Below are 19,223 nucleotides of genomic sequence, written 5' to 3'. Positions count from 1 at the left end.
GTCAGATTCTTGTAGTCCGTCAGGATGAGAACCGGAACCACCGAGCCCTCGAGCAAGTGCCTCCATTCTTTAAGGGCCTGCACGATGGCCAATAACTCCCTGTCACCAATCTGATAGTTGCACTCCGCAGAAGACAGTTTCCGGGAGTAAAACCCACAAGGAAGCAGAGGACCCTCTGGTGTTCTACGCTGAGACAGGAGGGCGCCTACTCCCGTCTCAGACGCGTCCACCTCGAGGACAAACGGCAACCCAGGGTTGGGATGCGACAGAATCGGAGCCGACACAAAGGCGGACTTTAGAGCCTCAAAAGCTCGGATGGCCTCGGGCGGCCAGACCTGGGGATTACTGCCCTTCCTGGTCAGATCCGTGAGAGGCTTGGCTAGCATGGAAAAGTCCCTGATGAACTTCCGATAATAATTGACGAAGCCCAAAAAGCGCTGCAGGGCACGAAGACCACTGGGCTGGGGCCACTGTAAGACAGCCGAAACCTTCTCAGGATCCATGGAGAACCCCTCAGCGGAAATGATGTAACCTAAGAAGGTTACCTGGGATCGGTGAAATTCGCATTTCTCAAGCTTACCGAACAGCTTGTTCTCTCGTAACCGTTGCAACACTCGTCTGACATCCAGAATGTGGGCCTCCATGGATTCAGAATATACCAAGATGTCATCCAAATAGACCACCACACACTGCTGCAACAGGTCACGGAAAACATCGTTGATGAATTCCTGGAAGACTGCGGGCGCATTGCACAACCCAAAGGGCATAACCAAGGATTCATAATGACCGGTCCTGGTGTTAAACGCGGTCTTCCACTCATCGCCCGCCTTGATCCTTACCAGGTTATATGCCGCCCTCAGGTCGAGTTTGGTAAAGACCGTGGCCCCTTTGAGGCGATCTAACAGCTCGGAAATCAAGGGTATCGGGTAAGCGTTCTTGATCGTGATGCGATTGAGACCCCTGTAATCGATGCAAGGCCTCAACTCACCGCCCTTCTTTTTCACAAAGAAAAATCCAGCCCCTGCCGGGGACGAGGATTTGCGAATGTGTCCGCGTGAAAGCGCCTCCCTCACGTACTCCTCCATGGCCTCATTCTCCGCTACCGACAGTGGATAGACTTTGCCACGAGGAGGAACGGCACCAGATTGTAACTCTATGGCACAATCGTATGGGCGGTGCGGAGGAAGGGCAACCGCACGCACCTTATCGAATACATCCCGGTACTCCTCGTATTCAGGAGGCAACAGAGAGTCCGAGGAAGTACACAGCAACTTGACAGGCCCATGGATGCAACTAGCCCCACACTGCGGTGACCACGAGAGGATCTCGGCCAATTTCCAATCGAAAGTCGGATTATGCTTCTGGAGCCAGGGGTACCCCAAGACCACCGAGTAGTGTGGAGACGAAATAACCTGGAGACAGACCGACTCTCTGTGAACGGCACCAATGGCCATCCCCACTGGAAGGGTCTCATGAGTCACGTGTGGCGGCAGAAGGGGTCTGCCGTCTATCGCCTCAAGAGCCAGTGGGGAACCTCGAGGCTGCAGAGGAATGGAATTGGCGGCAGCGAACACACTATCAATGAACAAACCACCAGCACCAGAGTCCACCAACGCCTGGGTCGTCACCGAGCCCCCGACCCAGGAGAGGACAACAGTAATCAGTGGTTTGTCAACACGGGAAACCGGGGACGAGGAGACTCCACCCAAGATCTGCCCCCGACAGGATCTCAGGTGCGAGCGTTTCCCGGACGGTTCGGGCATGCCAACCGAAAATGCCCACCGAGACCACAGTACATGCATCGGCCCTCGCGTCTCCGGAGTACCCTCTCCCCCTCGGACAGGCGAGAAAACCCCAGCTGCATGGGTTCACCCCCAGACAAGTCATCCCCAGGAGGCGTGGGAGGAGAGGGAGGCACGGGTGGGACAGCAAACGTAGGCGCCAATCTGTTAGAAGGCCTCCGCAGGCTATCCTGAAAGGAAGGTCTCTCCCTGAGTCTGGTGTCAATCAAAATCAGGAAAGAAATAAGAGACTCGAGCTCCACAGGTAGGTCCTTAGCTGCAACCTCATCCTTCAAGGCATCCGAGAGACCATGAGAGAAAGCAGCGACCAGAGCCTCATTATTCCAGCCCACCTCTGCTGCCAGGGTACGAAACTCAATGGCGTATTCAGCTACGGATCGTGAACCCTGTCTGATGGACATAAGGAGCTTCGCAGCAGAGGCAGCACAAGCCGGCACATCGAATACCTTCCGAAGAGAAGCAACAAAACCGGAAAACTCGGCAACCACCGGATTGTTGTTCTCCCATAAAGGGCTAGCCCAGGCCAAGGCCTTGTCCGAGAGCAGCGAGATCAAGAAGCCCACCTTTGATCTCTCAGTAGGAAAGGCATGTGGCAGCAACTCGAAGTAAATGCCCACCTGGTTAAGGAAACCTCGGCACTGAGTTGGCTCTCCCCCAAAGCGCTGTGGAAGGGGGGCAGAACCGGTCATACCCCGAAACACCGCAGGCGCAGCAACAGGTGTCGGGGTAGACTCTGGCGCAACAACCGGAGCGGCAGTAGGAGCGGGCCCAGGAGCGACAACCGACCCATCGGCAACGGAAGCTAAATGAGCCGTGCGTTCAAGCAGGGTTTGCAACGCCACAGCGAACCGACCCAACAGGTGATCCTGCTGATCAAGTCTGGCAACCAGCGTAGGTAGCGAGGATGGCCCTGTACCGTCAGAATTCATGGCTTGGTCCTAATGTCATGGAACCATGAACCAGACGTACAACAAGAGATGAGTGGAAATAAGAAGGCTTTATTGAAAATAAAGCTGTAAGGCAAAAGTCCAAACGGATGGCTAAACCGAAGCAGGGTCTTGCGAAACCAGAGATCAGGAACCAGAAGGGTAGTCAGATGAAGCCAGGATCAGGAACCAACAGGGTAGTCAGACGAAACCAGGATCAGGAATCAGCAGGGTAGTCAGACGAAGCCAGGATCAGGAACCAGAAGCAGCAGCAGTCTTAGAAGCATGTGAGCACAGGAGGACCAAGCAGGGAACTGAAGCCACAGACCTCCTATATATATGAGCTAGGCATCCAGCTCCTCCCAGTGGGAAGGAGGAGCCGCAGGGTGGGAGGCTACAAGAAACCCAGAAACCAAGATGGCCGCCAGCACATGTCAAACGAAGGAGAACAGCAAGGAGGTAAGACCATGACAATCTCACAGTGCTATTTGTTAAATAAACTTAGATGCAAGACCAGCAGAGGGTGTGCACACCAAAAAGTTTTACTTTTAGATCGATAAATAGTTAGATAGCTTATTAATATCATACTTGGTTTGGATTGCACCAGTATGATATTAATAAGCGCTATAGCTGGGTTATATTACTGCCTGTGTAATTTTAAAATATTTTTATATGTACTGAACATATTTTTTAAATAAAAAAATACATACAGTACAAATATGTTTTCTATACCATAGATATCAATATCCTCTGTAGTAGCATGCCCTTTGTACAGGAGTTTCCTTGGTGAACAATAAATAGGAAATTTGGGGGATGGATGCGCGCATTGTACGGCAACTGGGTTAATGAAAATTCAATGCCACAGTCTTTGTACTCCTTCCTCCTCTTTTCTACCTACCTATCTATGTACATTATACTGTACAAAACACTATATCTAAGTGCATTCTTGTTAACTTGTGAATTTATAAGTAGTGATGAGCAGGGGCAATATTCGAATTTGCAATATTTTGTGAATATTTGGTAGAATATTTGTCATATATTCGTGAATTTGAGAATGTAATATGCGCGTAATGCACACGCAATACAGGCGTGGTTCACTATAGCTACATTTTTCAAGCTGCTAGAAGTTTCCTGAGACTGGAGAAAATGGTTGGCACGGCAGAACATTACAATAGCTTTATATGTAGTTAGAGTGCTCCAATATATTCACAATTTCAAAATCGGCAGTAATGATGCAAATATTTTGGCGCAATATGTACAACTTCACATTTTAACAGGTCTGACTACATATTATTTATTGGTGCACTAAGCATTCTTGTTAACTTGTGACATCACATTGGCCCACAAGAAAGAAGGGAGGTTACGGATAAAAAAAAATATATAGAATTTTCTAAATTACAAATATATATCACTATATTCTAAATATTCGCGAATTTTCAAAGTGCCGATATTCGCGATTAATATTCGCGATTCACGCCCAACACTATTTATTTGAATTGTAAAGGTCACTGGTATATCACCCGTAGGGGATATAGGAAACCTGCGCTGGTTGACGAACTAGGGAATTGCACCCAAAAGGAGCTTGCACCCTCTATTCTACTTCCCTATTATGTTGTGGAAAAATCAGTGAGAAATGGAATATACTAAGATGCAACCTGTATGTGTCCTATTGTATAAGGGGATCCGTGTGGCTGGTGCATAGAATATTAGTATAAATGTCACAGTGTATATGAAAAAAATCCAAAACATAAACTAGTATTCTATAGTCCGGTCTGTTAGCTTCTTTTAGTAGCCTTCAGATTTGCCTTCTTCTTCACCTGCTCGTACGTGATCTTTTCTATATTGGTGTTTGTTACAGAAGAGCATCCTCCTTGTTCACCTCCTAACACCAGCGCGGCTCTGGCTGGAAGCACATGCAGTGCGGGGGAACTTGTGTTACCTTTACCCTGGAAACCACTCCTGGTGACGTCACCGTTGGAAGTACTGAAGCCTCCATGGGTCAAAAAGCATCCGACGCGCTTCAGAGCCTATCTCTGAAGAGATATTAAGGAGGTTAAGTAGGTTCTGCGGTTTTCATGGCAACGTGAGTATGCACTTTCTACCAGTGTCGATAGTCCCGATGTATGGATAATTACGTAGCAGGCTGGCATAAAGGCACCATTGCTAGTGGAATGCAAAGAATTCTATTTCCTGGTTTAACCCATTAGGGGCCAAACTATTGAGTCTAAAAATCCACTTGCTTTCTGTACGGGACATCTGCTTGATAAAGTCGCCGCCTCTCTTATCAGGTTTAACCCTTTCAATACCCGCAAAAACTGATCCAAGGGTTGTCCCCTGATGGAATTCTGCATAGTGACGTGATAAGGAGTGATTTTCAGATTTTTTGTGTATATTATTAATATGTTTCCTGATTCTTGTTTTTAATTCCCTTTTTGTCCGTCCCACATATAATTTGTTACAGGGACATTTGATGTAGTAAATGATCCCTTTAGTGCTACATGAAATGTACTCTTTGATTGGATATTTGACCTGTGGGGTATTTATTTCTAGTAAAGGCTTTAGTTGATGCCTTAGGGTTTTACAATTTAGACATAGTCTACAGGGATAAAAGCCTTTTTTTAATACATAGTTTATTGCCCAATGTATTCTGGGGCCACCAAATTGGCCAGATTAGGGGCTTTTCTAAAAGTGAATATGGGGTTAGCTGAGATCTCGCCCCCAATTATTTTGTCATATTTTAAAATGTCCCAATGCCTTTTTATAATTCTTTTAAAGGTGCCCACCCCTGCACTATACTTGGTGATAATGGGGACCTTGATGGTATTAGGCTCTTGAGTCCCAGATTGATCAATATGCCGGGTTTTGTCCTTTAATAGGAGACTGCGGTTTATATCATTCACTTTTTCAGTGATTGGAATCAGTTGTTTGAGTTTGTATACCTTCTCTCTGAATTTATTGTTTAGTAGTTCTGCCTCCTCTTGGTAGTCCGTACCATTCGTACAGTTCCTACATGCTCTTATATATTGACTGTAGGGGATATTGTTGAGCCACATGGGTAGGTGGAAACTCTCTAGTGGAATGAAACCATTTGTATCCATGGGTTTGTGAAAGGTTTTGGTGTGTATGTTACCGGTTTTTATAAAAATAGTTAAATCGAGGAAGGTAATCTGTTGTCTGTTACAAGTTGAGGTGAACTGTAGATAAAACAAATTTTTATTTAAGTCGGTTTAAAAATTATTAAGAGATAGTTCGTCTTTTTTCCAAATAAAAACAATGTCATCTATGAACCTTTTCCAGAGGACCAGACCCGCACCCAGCTCACCATTAGGGAATATGGCAAACTCCTCCCATCTGCCCATATATAAATTAGCGAAGCTCGGTGTGAATTAGGTCCCCATCGCGGTCCCCCACGTCTAAAGGTAAAAATCCGGACTGTATTAAAAATAATTGTGTTCTAAAATAAATGTGACACAATCACCTATAAAATTGATCTGGTCATCTGGCATAGTATTATCCTTTTTTAGAAAGTGTTCTACGGCTTCACGGCCCTTGGTTTTTTCAATGACCGTATATAAAGTGGTCACATCAAGGGTGCTCAAAATATAATCCATCTGCCACTGAATGCCCTCCAAAATCTGTAAAATATGTTTTGTGTCCCTTAAGTACACTGGTAGTTGTAATACTTGGTCCTGTAACAGTACATCCAAATATTTGGATACATTTGAAGTGAGTCCTTCTATGCCCGAAATTATGGGTCTTCCTGGGGGGTTAGTTTTATTTTTGTGGATTTTGGGTAGATAATAAAACATGGGTATTTTGGGTTTTAGGTTGTTAATGAAAAGTGTCTCCTCTGTAGAAAGTACCCCCATATTTTTGCCTTTTTTGGTTAATATGTTTAGTTTCCCCTGATATTGTTCAGTGGGGTTAAGGGTCAATTTTTTATATGCTATATTATCCGAAAGTAGTCTCAGAGACTCCTTGTGATAGTAGTTCAAATCTAATAACAGACCGGACTATACAATACCAGTTTATGTTTCGGATTTTTTTCATATACACTGCGACATTTATACTAATATTCTATGCACCAGCCACACAGATTCCCTTATATAATAGAACACATACAGGTTGCTCTTAGTATATTGCATTTCTCACTGATTTTTCCACAACATAATAGGGAAGTTGAATAGAGGGTGCAAGCTCCTTTTGGGTGCAATTCCCTAGTTCGTCAACCAGCGCCGGTTTCCTATATCCCCTACGGGTGATATACCAGTGACCTTTGCAATTCTTATAATTAAGGGGGACAACAGCACCCTTACAGAATACCGAGCAGCGGACCTCCCTTTATAGGTAGGTCGACGAATCTAGCCAACGGTAGCGCATGGTGATCTCCTGTAATAGATTCTACACCAATTTTCTGTTGTAATCTTCCTGCAGCACACCATCCATTCTCAATATGAGTGAACTATGGAATGATAGGAGAGACAGAATCACTTTTGTCCAGTCATTTTTTAACAAGAAAGAACAGTTAGATAAACCAAACTACGAATGGAAAGAAAATAAGAAAGAGGCAATCGGTAATGTGAAAAAACTAGAACAATTACTGATCACTGAGATGCGGGATTTATAGGAAGTCTCCTCTTTAGAACAATATCTAGATAACGACTCAGTACCAAAGGGATTAAAAGTATCCAAATCACTCAATGGAGACTTGGGGGACATAGTAACCCTAAGAGAGTGGGATGCCCTATTCCATGATTTTTCTAAAAAGGCAGTACAATTTATAATAGAGAAAAGAAAGGAAGGTTTGAAGAGGAATAACCACGAGATCATGGCACCATTTGATAAAATAAGACCATACAAAGATGAGGAAGATCTAATTAAAATCTCTAGGTCAGTGAAAAATAGAATAAAAACTAAAGAACATATAATTATAAATACAAAATTAAAGAAATTTCAGAGAGATCTATCAGTGACAGATATGAAAGTTAATATAGAGAGCAAACAACAAAGGGATAGCAGAGTGTCGGAGGAGGAATTTGATACCATTGACAATACATGGTGCGACTGCACCCTCAATAACTTGTCAATTTATAAGGAAAGTATGGAAGAACAAGCCAGTGACCCCAAGAAACATAGAAACATAGAATGTGTCGGCAGATAAGAACCATTTGGCCCATCTAGTCTGCCCAATATACTGAATACTATGGATAGCCCCTGGCCCTATCTTATATGAAGGATGGCTTTATGCCTATCCCATGCATGCTTAAACTCCACTGTATTTGCAGCTACCACTTCTGCAGGAAGGCTATTCCATGCATCCACTACTCTCTCAGTAAAGTAATACTTCCTGATATTACTTTTAAACCTTTGCCCCTCTAATTTAAAACTATGTCCTCTTGTAGCAGTTTTTCTTCTTTTAAATATTCTCTCCTCTTTTACCTTGTTGATTCCCTTTATGTATTTAAAAGTTTCTATCATATCCCCTCTGTCTCATCTTTCTTCCAAGCTATACATGATAGAAACATAAGAGAACACATGATAAAAACATAAGAGCATAAGAGAACTAAACGAAACACCCTTACCACCAGAGATAGAACTGAACAACAGTAGAAAGAATAAACAAAAACAGAACAATGGCTCAATCATATTACCTAATAGATATGCAATCCTAGATAGGCTAGAAGGGGACCCTGTCATTAAGGCAACCACTATCAGAGGATATAACCCAAACCAACAGGATAGTTACACGGCCAAAAAAAACTAGTTACGCAACCGTAGTACCAGGAGAAGGGAAGATACCAGTAAAAAGGGATGTTCCCAAACAAACCAAATCAAGGAACACTGTAATGAGTAACAAAGTGAAAAAAACCATCAATAAGGATTTTTATTTTCGTGCACGAATTCCAACAAAAAGAAAAAAAACAAAAGGGGAAGGGATTGATGACTAACAAAGAATAAACTAAAGATCACAGGAGCGGGCATATTCAACCTTAGTAGCTACACCCTTAAAAATGAAGAACTCTCCCTCCTCCATAAGGGTCTAAAATTTGCTCCTACATCTAAATTTTATAGTTTTGATGCCTTTATTGGGGTAAAAAAAAAATGATGTAGACTAACTCAAAAAAACCTCTTTATAAAAAAAGATATATAAAACATCACAAATAAACAATTTACTAAAAATTAATGTAAAGAAATAAGAACGAAAATACTAGAGGAAACAACAATCCAAAATATGAGAACCTCAGCAAATGATATACCATCGGAGACCAAACAAAATCCTGGAGCAGTAAGGACTGACACTGCAAATACATCACAACCAGGGACCAAGTTTATTTATACTGATTTAAAGCCCAAATCTAATTTCAATCCCATTTCAGAATATTCAGATCCTATTATCACTTTTCAATCATTAGCTATGAGGGATCTACTTCGAATTAAACCCAAAAAGAGAAAAGGCCCCCAGAATCTAACTAAAGGCGAAATAGGAGCTATTAAATCATTACAAACTAATCACCAAATTATTATTAGACCAGCAGACAAAGGGGGAGGATTAGTAATATTAGATTTGAACAACTATCACAAGGAGTCCCTGAGACTACTTTCAGATAATATAACATATCAAAAATTGACCCTTAACCCCACTGAACAATATAAGGGGAAACTGAACATATTAACCAAAAAAGGGAAAAATATGGGGGTACTTTCTAAAGGGGAGACACTTTTCATTAACAACCTAAAACCCAAAATACCCATGTTTTATTATCTACCCAAAATCCACAAAAGTAAAACTAACCCCCCAGGAAGACTCATAATTTCGGGTATAGAAGGACTCACTTCAAATTTATCTAAATATGTGGATGTACTATTACAGGACCAAGTATTACAACTGCCAGCGTACTTAAGGGACACAAAACATAGTTTACAGATTTTGGAGGGCATTCAGTGGCAGATGGATTTTATTTTGGGCACCCTTGATGTGACCTCTTTATATATGGTCAATTTTATAGGTGATTGTATTACATTTATTTTAGAACACAATTATTTTAAATACGGTCCGGATTTTTACCTTCAGACATGGGGGACCGCGATGGGGACCCGATTCGCACCGAGCTTCGCTAATTTATATATGGGCAGATGGGAGGAGTTTGCCATACTCCCCAATGGTGAGCTCGGTGCTGGTCTGGTCCTCTGGAAAAGGTTCTTAGATGGCATTGTTTTTATTTGGAAAGAAGACGAACTATCTCTTAATAATTTTTTGGCCGACTTAAATAAAAATTTGTTTTATCTACAGTTCACCTCAACTTGTAGCAAACAACAGATTACCTTCCTCAATTTAACTATTTTTATAAAAAATGATAACATACACACCAAAACCTTTCACAAACCTACGGATACAAATGGTTTCATTCCACTAGAGAGTTGCCACCTACCCATATGGCTCAACAATATCCCCTACAGTCAATATATAAGAGCACGTAGGAACTGTAGGAATGGTACGGACTACCAAGAGGAGGCAGAACTACTAAACAATAAATTCAGAGAGAAGGTATACAAACCCGAACAACTGATTCCAATCACTAAAAAAGTGAATGATATAAACCGCAGTCTCCTATTAAAGGACAAAACCCGGCATATTGATCAATCTGGGACTCAAGAGCCTAATACCATCAAGGTCCCCATTATCACCAAGTATAGTGCAGGGGTGGGCACCTTTAAAAGAATTATAAAAAGGCATTGGGACATTTTAAAATATGACAAAATAATTGGGGGCGAGATCTCAGCTAACCCCATATTCACTTTTAGAAAAGCCACTAATCTGGCCAATTTGGTGGCCCCCTCCATTAAATCGAATACATTGGGCAATAAACTATGTATTAAAAAAGGCTTTTATCCCTGTAGACTATGTCTAAATTGTAAAACCCTGAGGCATCAACTTAAGCCTACACTAGAAATAAATACCCCACAGGTCAAATATCCAATCAAAGAGTACATTTCATGTAGCACTAAAGGGATCATTTACTACATCAAATGTCCCTGTAACAAAATCTATGTGGGACGGACAAAAAGGGAATTAAAAACAAGAATCAGGGAACATATTAATAATATACACAGAAAAATCTGAAAATCACTCCTTATCACGTCACTATGCAGAATTCCATCAGGGGACAACCCTAGGATCAGTTTTTGCGGGTATTGAAAGGGTTAAACCTGATAAGAGAGGCGGTGACTTTATCAAGCAGATGTCCCATACAGAAAGCAAGTGGATTTTTAGACTCAATAGTTTGGCCCCTAAAGGGTTAAACCAGGAAATAGAATTCTTTGCATTCCACTAGCAATGGTGCCTTTATGCCAGCCTGCTACGTAATTATCTATACATCGGGACTAGGGATGAGCGAACTCGAACTGTATAGTTCGGGTTCGTACCGAATTTTGGGGTGTCCGTGACACGGACCCGAACCCGGACATTTTCGTAAAAGTCCGGGTTCGGGTTCGGTGTTCGTCGCTTTCTTGGCGCTTTTGTGACGCTTTCTTGGCGCTTTTTGAAAGGCTGCAAAGCAGCCAATCAACAAGCGTCATACTACTTGCCCCAAGAGGCCATCACAGCCATGCCTACTATTGGCATGGCTGTGATTGGCCAGAGCACCATGTGACCCAGCCTCTATTTAAGCTGGAGTCACATAGCGCCGCCCGTCACTCTGCTCTGATTAGCGTAGGGAGAGGTTGCGGCTGCGACAGTAGGGCGAGATTAGGCAGATTAACTCCTCCAAAGGACTTGATTAACTGATCGATCTGCAGCTGTGGATCATTGAGCTGCTGATCCTCAATTGCTCACTGTTTTTAGGCTGCCCAGACCGTTTGTCAGTCACATTTTTCTGGGGTGATCGGCGGCCATTTTGTGTCTTGTGGTGCGCCAGCACAAGCTGCGACCAAGTGCATTTAACCCTCAATGGTGTGGTTGTTTTTTGGCTAAAGCCTACATCAGGGTGAAGCTGTCACACCAAGTGCATTTAACCAGCAATAGTCTGTTCATTTTTTGGCCATATACAAAATCAGGGGCAAGCTGCGCCTGTCACCAAGTGCATTTAACCCTCAATGGTGTGGTTGTTTTTTGGCTAAAGCCTACATCAGGGTGAAGCTGTCACACCAAGTGCATTTAACCAGCAATAGTCTGTTCATTTTTTGGCCATATACAAAATCAGGGGCAAGCTGCGCCTGTCACCAAGTGCATTTAACCCTCAATGGTGTGGTTGTTTTTTGGCTAAAGCCTACATCAGGGTGAAGCTGTCACACCAAGTGCATTTAACCAGCAATAGTCTGTTCATTTTTTGGCCATATACAAAATCAGGGGCAAGCTGCGCCTGTCACCAAGTGCATTTAACCCTCAATGGTGTGGTTGTTTTTTGGCTAAAGCCTACATCAGGGTGAAGCTGTCACACCAAGTGCATTTAACCAGCAATAGTCTGTTCATTTTTTGGCCATATACAAAATCAGGGGCAAGCTGCGCCTGTCACCAAGTGCATTTAACCCTCAATGGTGTGGTTGTTTTCTGGCTAAAGCCTACATCAGGGTGAAGCTGTCACACCAAGTGCATTTAACCAGCAATAGTCTGTTTATTTTTTGGCCATATACTACATCAGGGGCAAGCTGCGCCCGTCACCAAGTGCATTTAACCCTCAGTAGTGTGGTTGGTCAAGCTGTGACACCAAGTGCATTTAACCAGCAATAGTCTGTTCATTTTTTGGCCATATACTACATCAGGGGCAAGCTGCGCCCGTCACCAAGTGCATTTAACCAGCAATAGTGTGGTTATTTTTTGGCCATATCCCAGTCTAATTCTGTCACTAAATCCATACCGGTCACCCAGCGCCTAAATACTAGGCCTCAAATTTATATCCCGCTAAATCTCTCGTTACCGCTGTCCTGTTGTAGCTGGGAAAGTTATTTAGTGTCCGTCAAAGCACATTTTTTGTTCTGGGTTGAAGTACAATTCCCAATTTAGCAATTTCATAATTTAGTGGTTTCTGCTATATCAGAGCTATTTGAAATCTATCCCTAAAAGGGTATATAATATTCAAGGTGCACATTGGGTCATTCAGAATAACTTCACACACACCCGCTACTGTGTATTTTCAAGTCTAATTCTGTCACTAAACCCATACCTGTCACCCAGCGCCTAAATACTAGGCCTCAAATTTATATCCTGCTAAATCTCTCGTTACCGCTGTACTGTTGTTGCTTGGAAAGATTTTTAGTGTCCGTCAAAGCACATTTTTTGTTCTGGGTTGAAGTACAATTCCCAATTTAGCAATTTCATAATTTAGTGGTTTCTGCTATATCAGAGCTATTTGAAATCTATCCCTAAAAGGGTATATAATATTCAAGGTGCACATTGGGTCATTCAGAATAACTTCACACACACCCGCTACTGTGTATTTTCAAGTCTAATTCTGTCACTAAACCCATACCTGTCACCCAGCGCCTAAATACTAGGCCTCAAATTTATATCCTGCTAAATCTCTCGTTACCGCTGTACTGTTGTTGCTGGGCAAGATATTTAGTGTCCGTCAAAGCACATTTTTTGTTCTGGGTTGAAATACAATTCCCAATTTAGCAATTTCATAATTTAGTGGTTTCTGCTATATCAGAGCTATTTGAAATCTATCCCTAAAAGGGTATATAATATTCAAGGTGCACATTGGGTCATTCAGAATAACTTCACACACACCCGCTACTGTGTATTTTCAAGTCTAATTCTGTCACTAAACCCATACCTGTCACCCAGCGCCTAAATACTAGGCCTCAAATTTATATCCTGCTAAATCTCTCGTTACCGCTGTACTGTTGTTGCTGGGCAAGATATTTAGTGTCCGTCAAAGCACATTTTTTGTTCTGGGTTGAAATACAATTCCCAATTTAGCAATTTCATAATTTAGTGGTTTCTGCTATATCAGAGCTATTTGAAATCTATCCCTAAAAGGGTATATAATATTCAAGGTGCACATTGGGTCATTCAGAATAACTTCACACACACCCGCTACTGTGTATTTCCAAGTCTAATTCTGTCACTAAACCCATACCTGTCACCCAGCGCCTAAATACTAGGCCTCAAATTTATATCCTGCTAAATCTCTCGTTACCGCTGTACTGTTGTTGCTGGGCAAGATATTTAGTGTCCGTCAAAGCACATTTTTTGTTCTGGGTTGAAATACAATTCCCAATTTAGCAATTTCATAATTTAGTGGTTCCTGCTATATCAGAGCTATTTGAAATCTATCCCAAAAAGGGTATATAATATTCAAGGTGCACATAGGGTCATTCAGAATAACTTCACACACACGCTTCTGTGCATTTCCAAGTCTAATTCTGTCACTAAATCCATACCGGTCACCCAGCGCCTAAATACTAGGCCTCAAATTTATATCCCGCTGAATTTGAATACAATACATTGGGCCAAATAATATATTTGTTGTTGTGGTGAACCATAACAATGAGAAAAACATCTAGTAAGGGACGCGGACGTGGACATGGTCGTGGTGGTGTTAGTGGACCCTCTGGTGCTGGGAGAGGACGTGGCCGTTCTGCCACATCCACACGTCCTAGTGTACCAACTACCTCAGGTCCCAGTAGCCGCCAGAATTTACAGCGATATATGGTGGGGCCCAATGCCGTTCTAAGGATGGTAAGGCCTGAGCAGGTACAGGCATTAGTCAATTGGGTGGCCGACAGTGGATCCAGCACGTTCACATTATCTCCCACCCAGTCTTCTGCAGAAAGCGCACAGATGGCGCCTGAAAACCAACCCCATCAGTCTGTCACATCACCCCCATGCATACCAGGGAAACTGTCTCAGCCTCAAGTTATGCAGCAGTCTCTTATGCTGTTTGAAGACTCCGCTGGCAGGGTTTCCCAAGGGCATCCACCTAGCCCTTCCCCAGCGGTGAAAGACATAGAATGCACTGACGCACAACCACTTATGTTTCCTGATGATGAGGACATGGGAATACCACCTCAGCATGTCTCTGATGATGACGAAACACAGGTGCCAACTGCTGCGTCTTTCTGCAGTGTGCAGACTGAACAGGAGGTCAGGGATCAAGACTGGGTGGAAGACGATGCAGGGGACGATGAGGTCCTAGACCCCACATGGAATGAAGGTCGTGCCACTGACTTTCACAGTTCGGAGGAAGAGGCAGTGGTGAGACCGAGCCAACAGCGTAGCAAAAGAGGGAGCAGTGGGCAAAAGCAGAACACCCGCCGCCAAGAGACTCCGCCTGCTACTGACCGCCGCCATCTGGGACCGAGCACCCCAAAGGCAGCTTCAAGGAGTTCCCTGGCATGGCACTTCTTCAAACAATGTGCTGACGACAAGACCCGAGTGGTTTGCACGCTGTGCCATCAGAGCCTGAAGCGAGGCATTAACGTTCTGAACCTGAGCACAACCTGCATGACCAGGCACCTGCATGCAAAGCATGAACTGCAGTGGAGTAAACACCTTAAAACCAAGGAAGTCACTCAGGCTCCCCCTGCTACCTCTTCTGCTGCTGCCGCCTCGGCCTATTCTGCTGCTGCCGCCTCGGCCTCTTCCTCCGCCTCTGGAGGAACGTTGGCACCTGCCGCCCAGCAAACAGGGGATGTACCACCAACACCACCACCACCACCTCCGTCACCAAGCGTCTCAACCATGTCACACGCCAGCGTTCAGCTCTCCATCTCACAAACATTTGATAGAAAGCGTAAATTCCCACCTAGCCACCCTCGATCCCTGGCCCTGAATGCCAGCATTTCTAAACTACTGGCCTATGAAATGCTGTCATTTAGGCTGGTGGACACAGACAGCTTCAAACAGCTCATGTCGCTTGCTGTCCCACAGTATGTTGTTCCCAGCCGGCACTACTTCTCCAAGAGAGCCGTGCCTTCCCTGCACAACCAAGTATCCGATAAAATCAAGTGTGCACTGCGCAACGCCATCTGTAGCAAGGTCCACCTAACCACAGATACGTGGACCAGTAAGCACGGCCAGGGACGCTATATCTCCCTAACTGCACACTGGGTAAATGTAGTGGCAGCTGGGCCCCAGGCGGAGAGCTGTTTGGCGCACGTCCTTCCGCCGCCAAGGATCGCAGGGCAACATTCTTTGCCTCCTGTTGCCACCTCCTCCTTCTCGGCTTCCTCCTCCTCTTCTTCCACCTGCTCATCCAGTCAGCCACACACCTTCACCACCAACTTCAGCACAGCCCGGGGTAAACGTCAGCAGGCCATTCTGAAACTCATATGTTTGGGGGACAGGCCCCACACCGCACAGGAGTTGTGGCGGGGTATTGAACAACAGACCGACGAGTGGTTGCTGCCGGTGAGCCTCAAGCCCGGCCTGGTGGTGTGTGATAATGGGCGAAATCTCGTTGCAGCTCTGGGACTAGCCAATTTGACGCACATCCCTTGCTTGGCGCATGTGCTGAATTTGGTGGTGCAGAAGTTCATTCACAACTACCCCGACATGTCAGAGCTGCTGCATAAAGTGCGGGCCGTCTGTTCGCGCTTCCGGCGTTCACATCCTGCCGCTGCTCGCCTGTCTGCGCTACAGCGTAACTTCGGCCTTCCCGCTCACCGCCTCATATGCGACGTGCCCACCAGGTGGAACTCCACCTTGCACATGCTGGACAGACTGTGCGAGCAGCAGCAGGCCATAGTGGAGTTTCAGCTGCAGCACGCACGGGTCAGTCGCACTACAGAACAGCACCACTTCACCACCAATGACTGGGCCTCCATGCGAGACCTGTGTGCCCTGTTGCGCTGTTTCGAGTACTCCACCAACATGGCCAGTGGCGATGACACCGTTATCAGCGTTACAATACCACTTCTATGTCTCCTTGAGAAAACACTTAGGGCGATGATGGAAGAGGAGGTGGCCCAGGAGGAGGAGGAGGAGGAGGAGGAAGAGGGGTCATTTTTAGCACTTTCAGGCCAGTCTCTTCGAAGTGACTCAGAGGGAGGTTTTTGGCAACAGCAGAGGCCAGGTACAAATGTGGCCAGCCAGGGCCCACTACTGGAGGACGAGGAGGACGAGGATGAGGAGGAGGTGGAGGAGGATGAGGATGAAGCATGGTCACAGCGGGGTGGCACCCAACGCAGCTCGGGTCCATCACTGGTGCGTGGCTGGGGGGAAAGGCAGGACGATGACGATACGCCTCCCACAGAGGACAGCTTGTCCTTACCCCTGGGCAGCCTGGCACACATGAGCGACTACATGCTGCAGTGCCTGCGCAACGACAGCAGAGTTGCCCACATTTTAACCTGTGCGGACTACTGGGTTGCCACCCTGCTGGATCCACGCTACAAAGACAATGTGCCCACCTTACTTCCTGCACTGGAGCGTGATAGGAAGATGCGCGAGTACAAGCGCACGTTGGTAGACGCGCTACTGAGAGCATTCCCAAATGTCACAGGGGAACAAGTGGAAGCCCAAGGCCAAGGCAGAGGAGGAGCAAGAGGTCGCCAAGGCAGCTGTGTCACGGCCAGCTCCTCTGAGGGCAGGGTTAGCATGGCAGAGATGTGGAAAACTTTTGTCAACACGCCACAGCTAACTGCACCACCACCTGATACGCAACGTGTTAGCAGGAGGCAACATTTCACTAACATGGTGGAACAGTACGTGTGCACACCCCTCCACGTACTGACTGATGGTTCGGCCCCATTCAACTTCTGGGTCTCTAAATTGTCCACGTGGCCAGAGCTAGCCTTTTATGCCTTGGAGGTGCTGGCCTGCCCGGCAGCCAGCGTTTTGTCTGAACGTGTATTCAGCACGGCAGGGGGCGTCATTACAGACAAACGCAGCCGCCTGTCTACAGCCAATGTGGACAAGCTGACGTTCATAAAAATGAACCAGGCATGGATCCCACAGGACCTGTCCGTCCCTTGTCCAGATTAGACATTAACTACCTCCCCATAACCATATATTATTGGACTCCAGGGCACTTCCTCATTCAATCCTATTTTTATTTTCATTTTACCATTATATTGCGATGCTACCCAAAGTTGAATGAACCTCTCCTCTGCCTGTGTGCTAGGCCTAAATATATGCCAATGGACTGTTGCAGTGGTGGCTGACATGAAGCCTGATTCTCTGCTATGACATGCAGACTAATTCTCTGCTGACATGAAGCCAGATTGTCTGTTACGGGACCTCCCTCCTCTGCCTGGGTGCTGGGCCTAAATTTATGACAATGGACTGTTGCAGTGGTGGCTGACGTGAAGCCTGATTCTCTGCTATGACATGCAGACTGATTCTCTGCTGACATGAAGCCAGATCCTCTGTTACGGGACCTCTCTCCTCTGCCTGTGTGTGTGCTGGGCCTAAATATATGCCAATGGACTGTTGCAGTGGTGGCTGACGTGAAGCCTCATTCTCTGCTATGACATGCAGACTAATTCTCTGCTGACATGAAGACAGATTCTCTGTTACGGGACCTCCCTCCTCTGCCTGGGTGCTGGGCCTAAATATATGCCAATGGACTGTTGCAGTGGTGGGTGACGTGAAGCCTCATTCTCTGCTATGACATGCAGACTGATTCTCTGCTGTCATGAAGCCAGATTGTCTGTTACGGGACCTCTCTGCTCTGCCTGTGTGCTAGGCCTAAATATATGCCAATGGACTGTTGCAGTGGTGGGTGACGTGAAGCCTCATTCTCTGCTATGACATGCAGACTGATTCTCTGCTGTCATGAAGCCAGATTGTCTGTTATGGGACCTCTCTGCTCTGCCTGTGTGCTAGGCCTAAATATATGCCAATGGACTGTTGCAGTGGTGGGTGACGTGAAGCCTCATTCTCTGCTATGACATGCAGACTGATTCTCTGCTGACATGAAGCCAGATTGTCTGTTACGGGACCTCTCTCCTCTGCCTGTGTGCTAGGCCTAAATATATGCCAATGGACTGTTGCAGTGGTGGCTGACGTGAAGCCTCATTCTCTGCTATGACATGCAGACTAATTCTCTGCTGACATGAAGCCAGATTGTCTGTTACGGGACCTCTCTCCTCTGCCTGGGTGCTGGGCCTAAATTTATGACAATGGACTGTTGCAGTGGTGGCTGACGTGAAGCCTCATTCTCTGCTATGACATGCAGACTGATTCTCTGCTGACATGAAGCCAGATTCTCTGTTACGGGACCTCTCTCCTCTGCCTGTGTGTGTGCTGGGCCTAAATATATGCCAATGGACTGTTGCAGTGGTGGCTGACGTGAAGCCTCATTCTCTGCTATGACATGCAGACTAATTCTCTGCTGACATGAAGACAGATTCTCTGTTACGGGACCTCCCTCCTCTGCCTGGGTGCTGGGCCTAAATATATGCCAATGAACTGTTGCAGTGGTGGCTGACGTGAAGCCTCATTCTCTGCTATGACATGCAGACTAATTCTCTGCTGACATGAAGACAGATTCTCTGTTACGGGACCTCTCTCCTCTGCCTGGGTGCCGGGGCCTAAATATCTGAGAATGGA

The sequence above is a fragment of the Bufo gargarizans genome, chromosome 1, assembly GCF_014858855.1.
Source record: "Bufo gargarizans isolate SCDJY-AF-19 chromosome 1, ASM1485885v1, whole genome shotgun sequence".
Taxonomy (NCBI): Eukaryota; Metazoa; Chordata; class Amphibia; order Anura; family Bufonidae; genus Bufo; species Bufo gargarizans.
Note: the sequence above shows the minus strand (reverse complement) of the source record.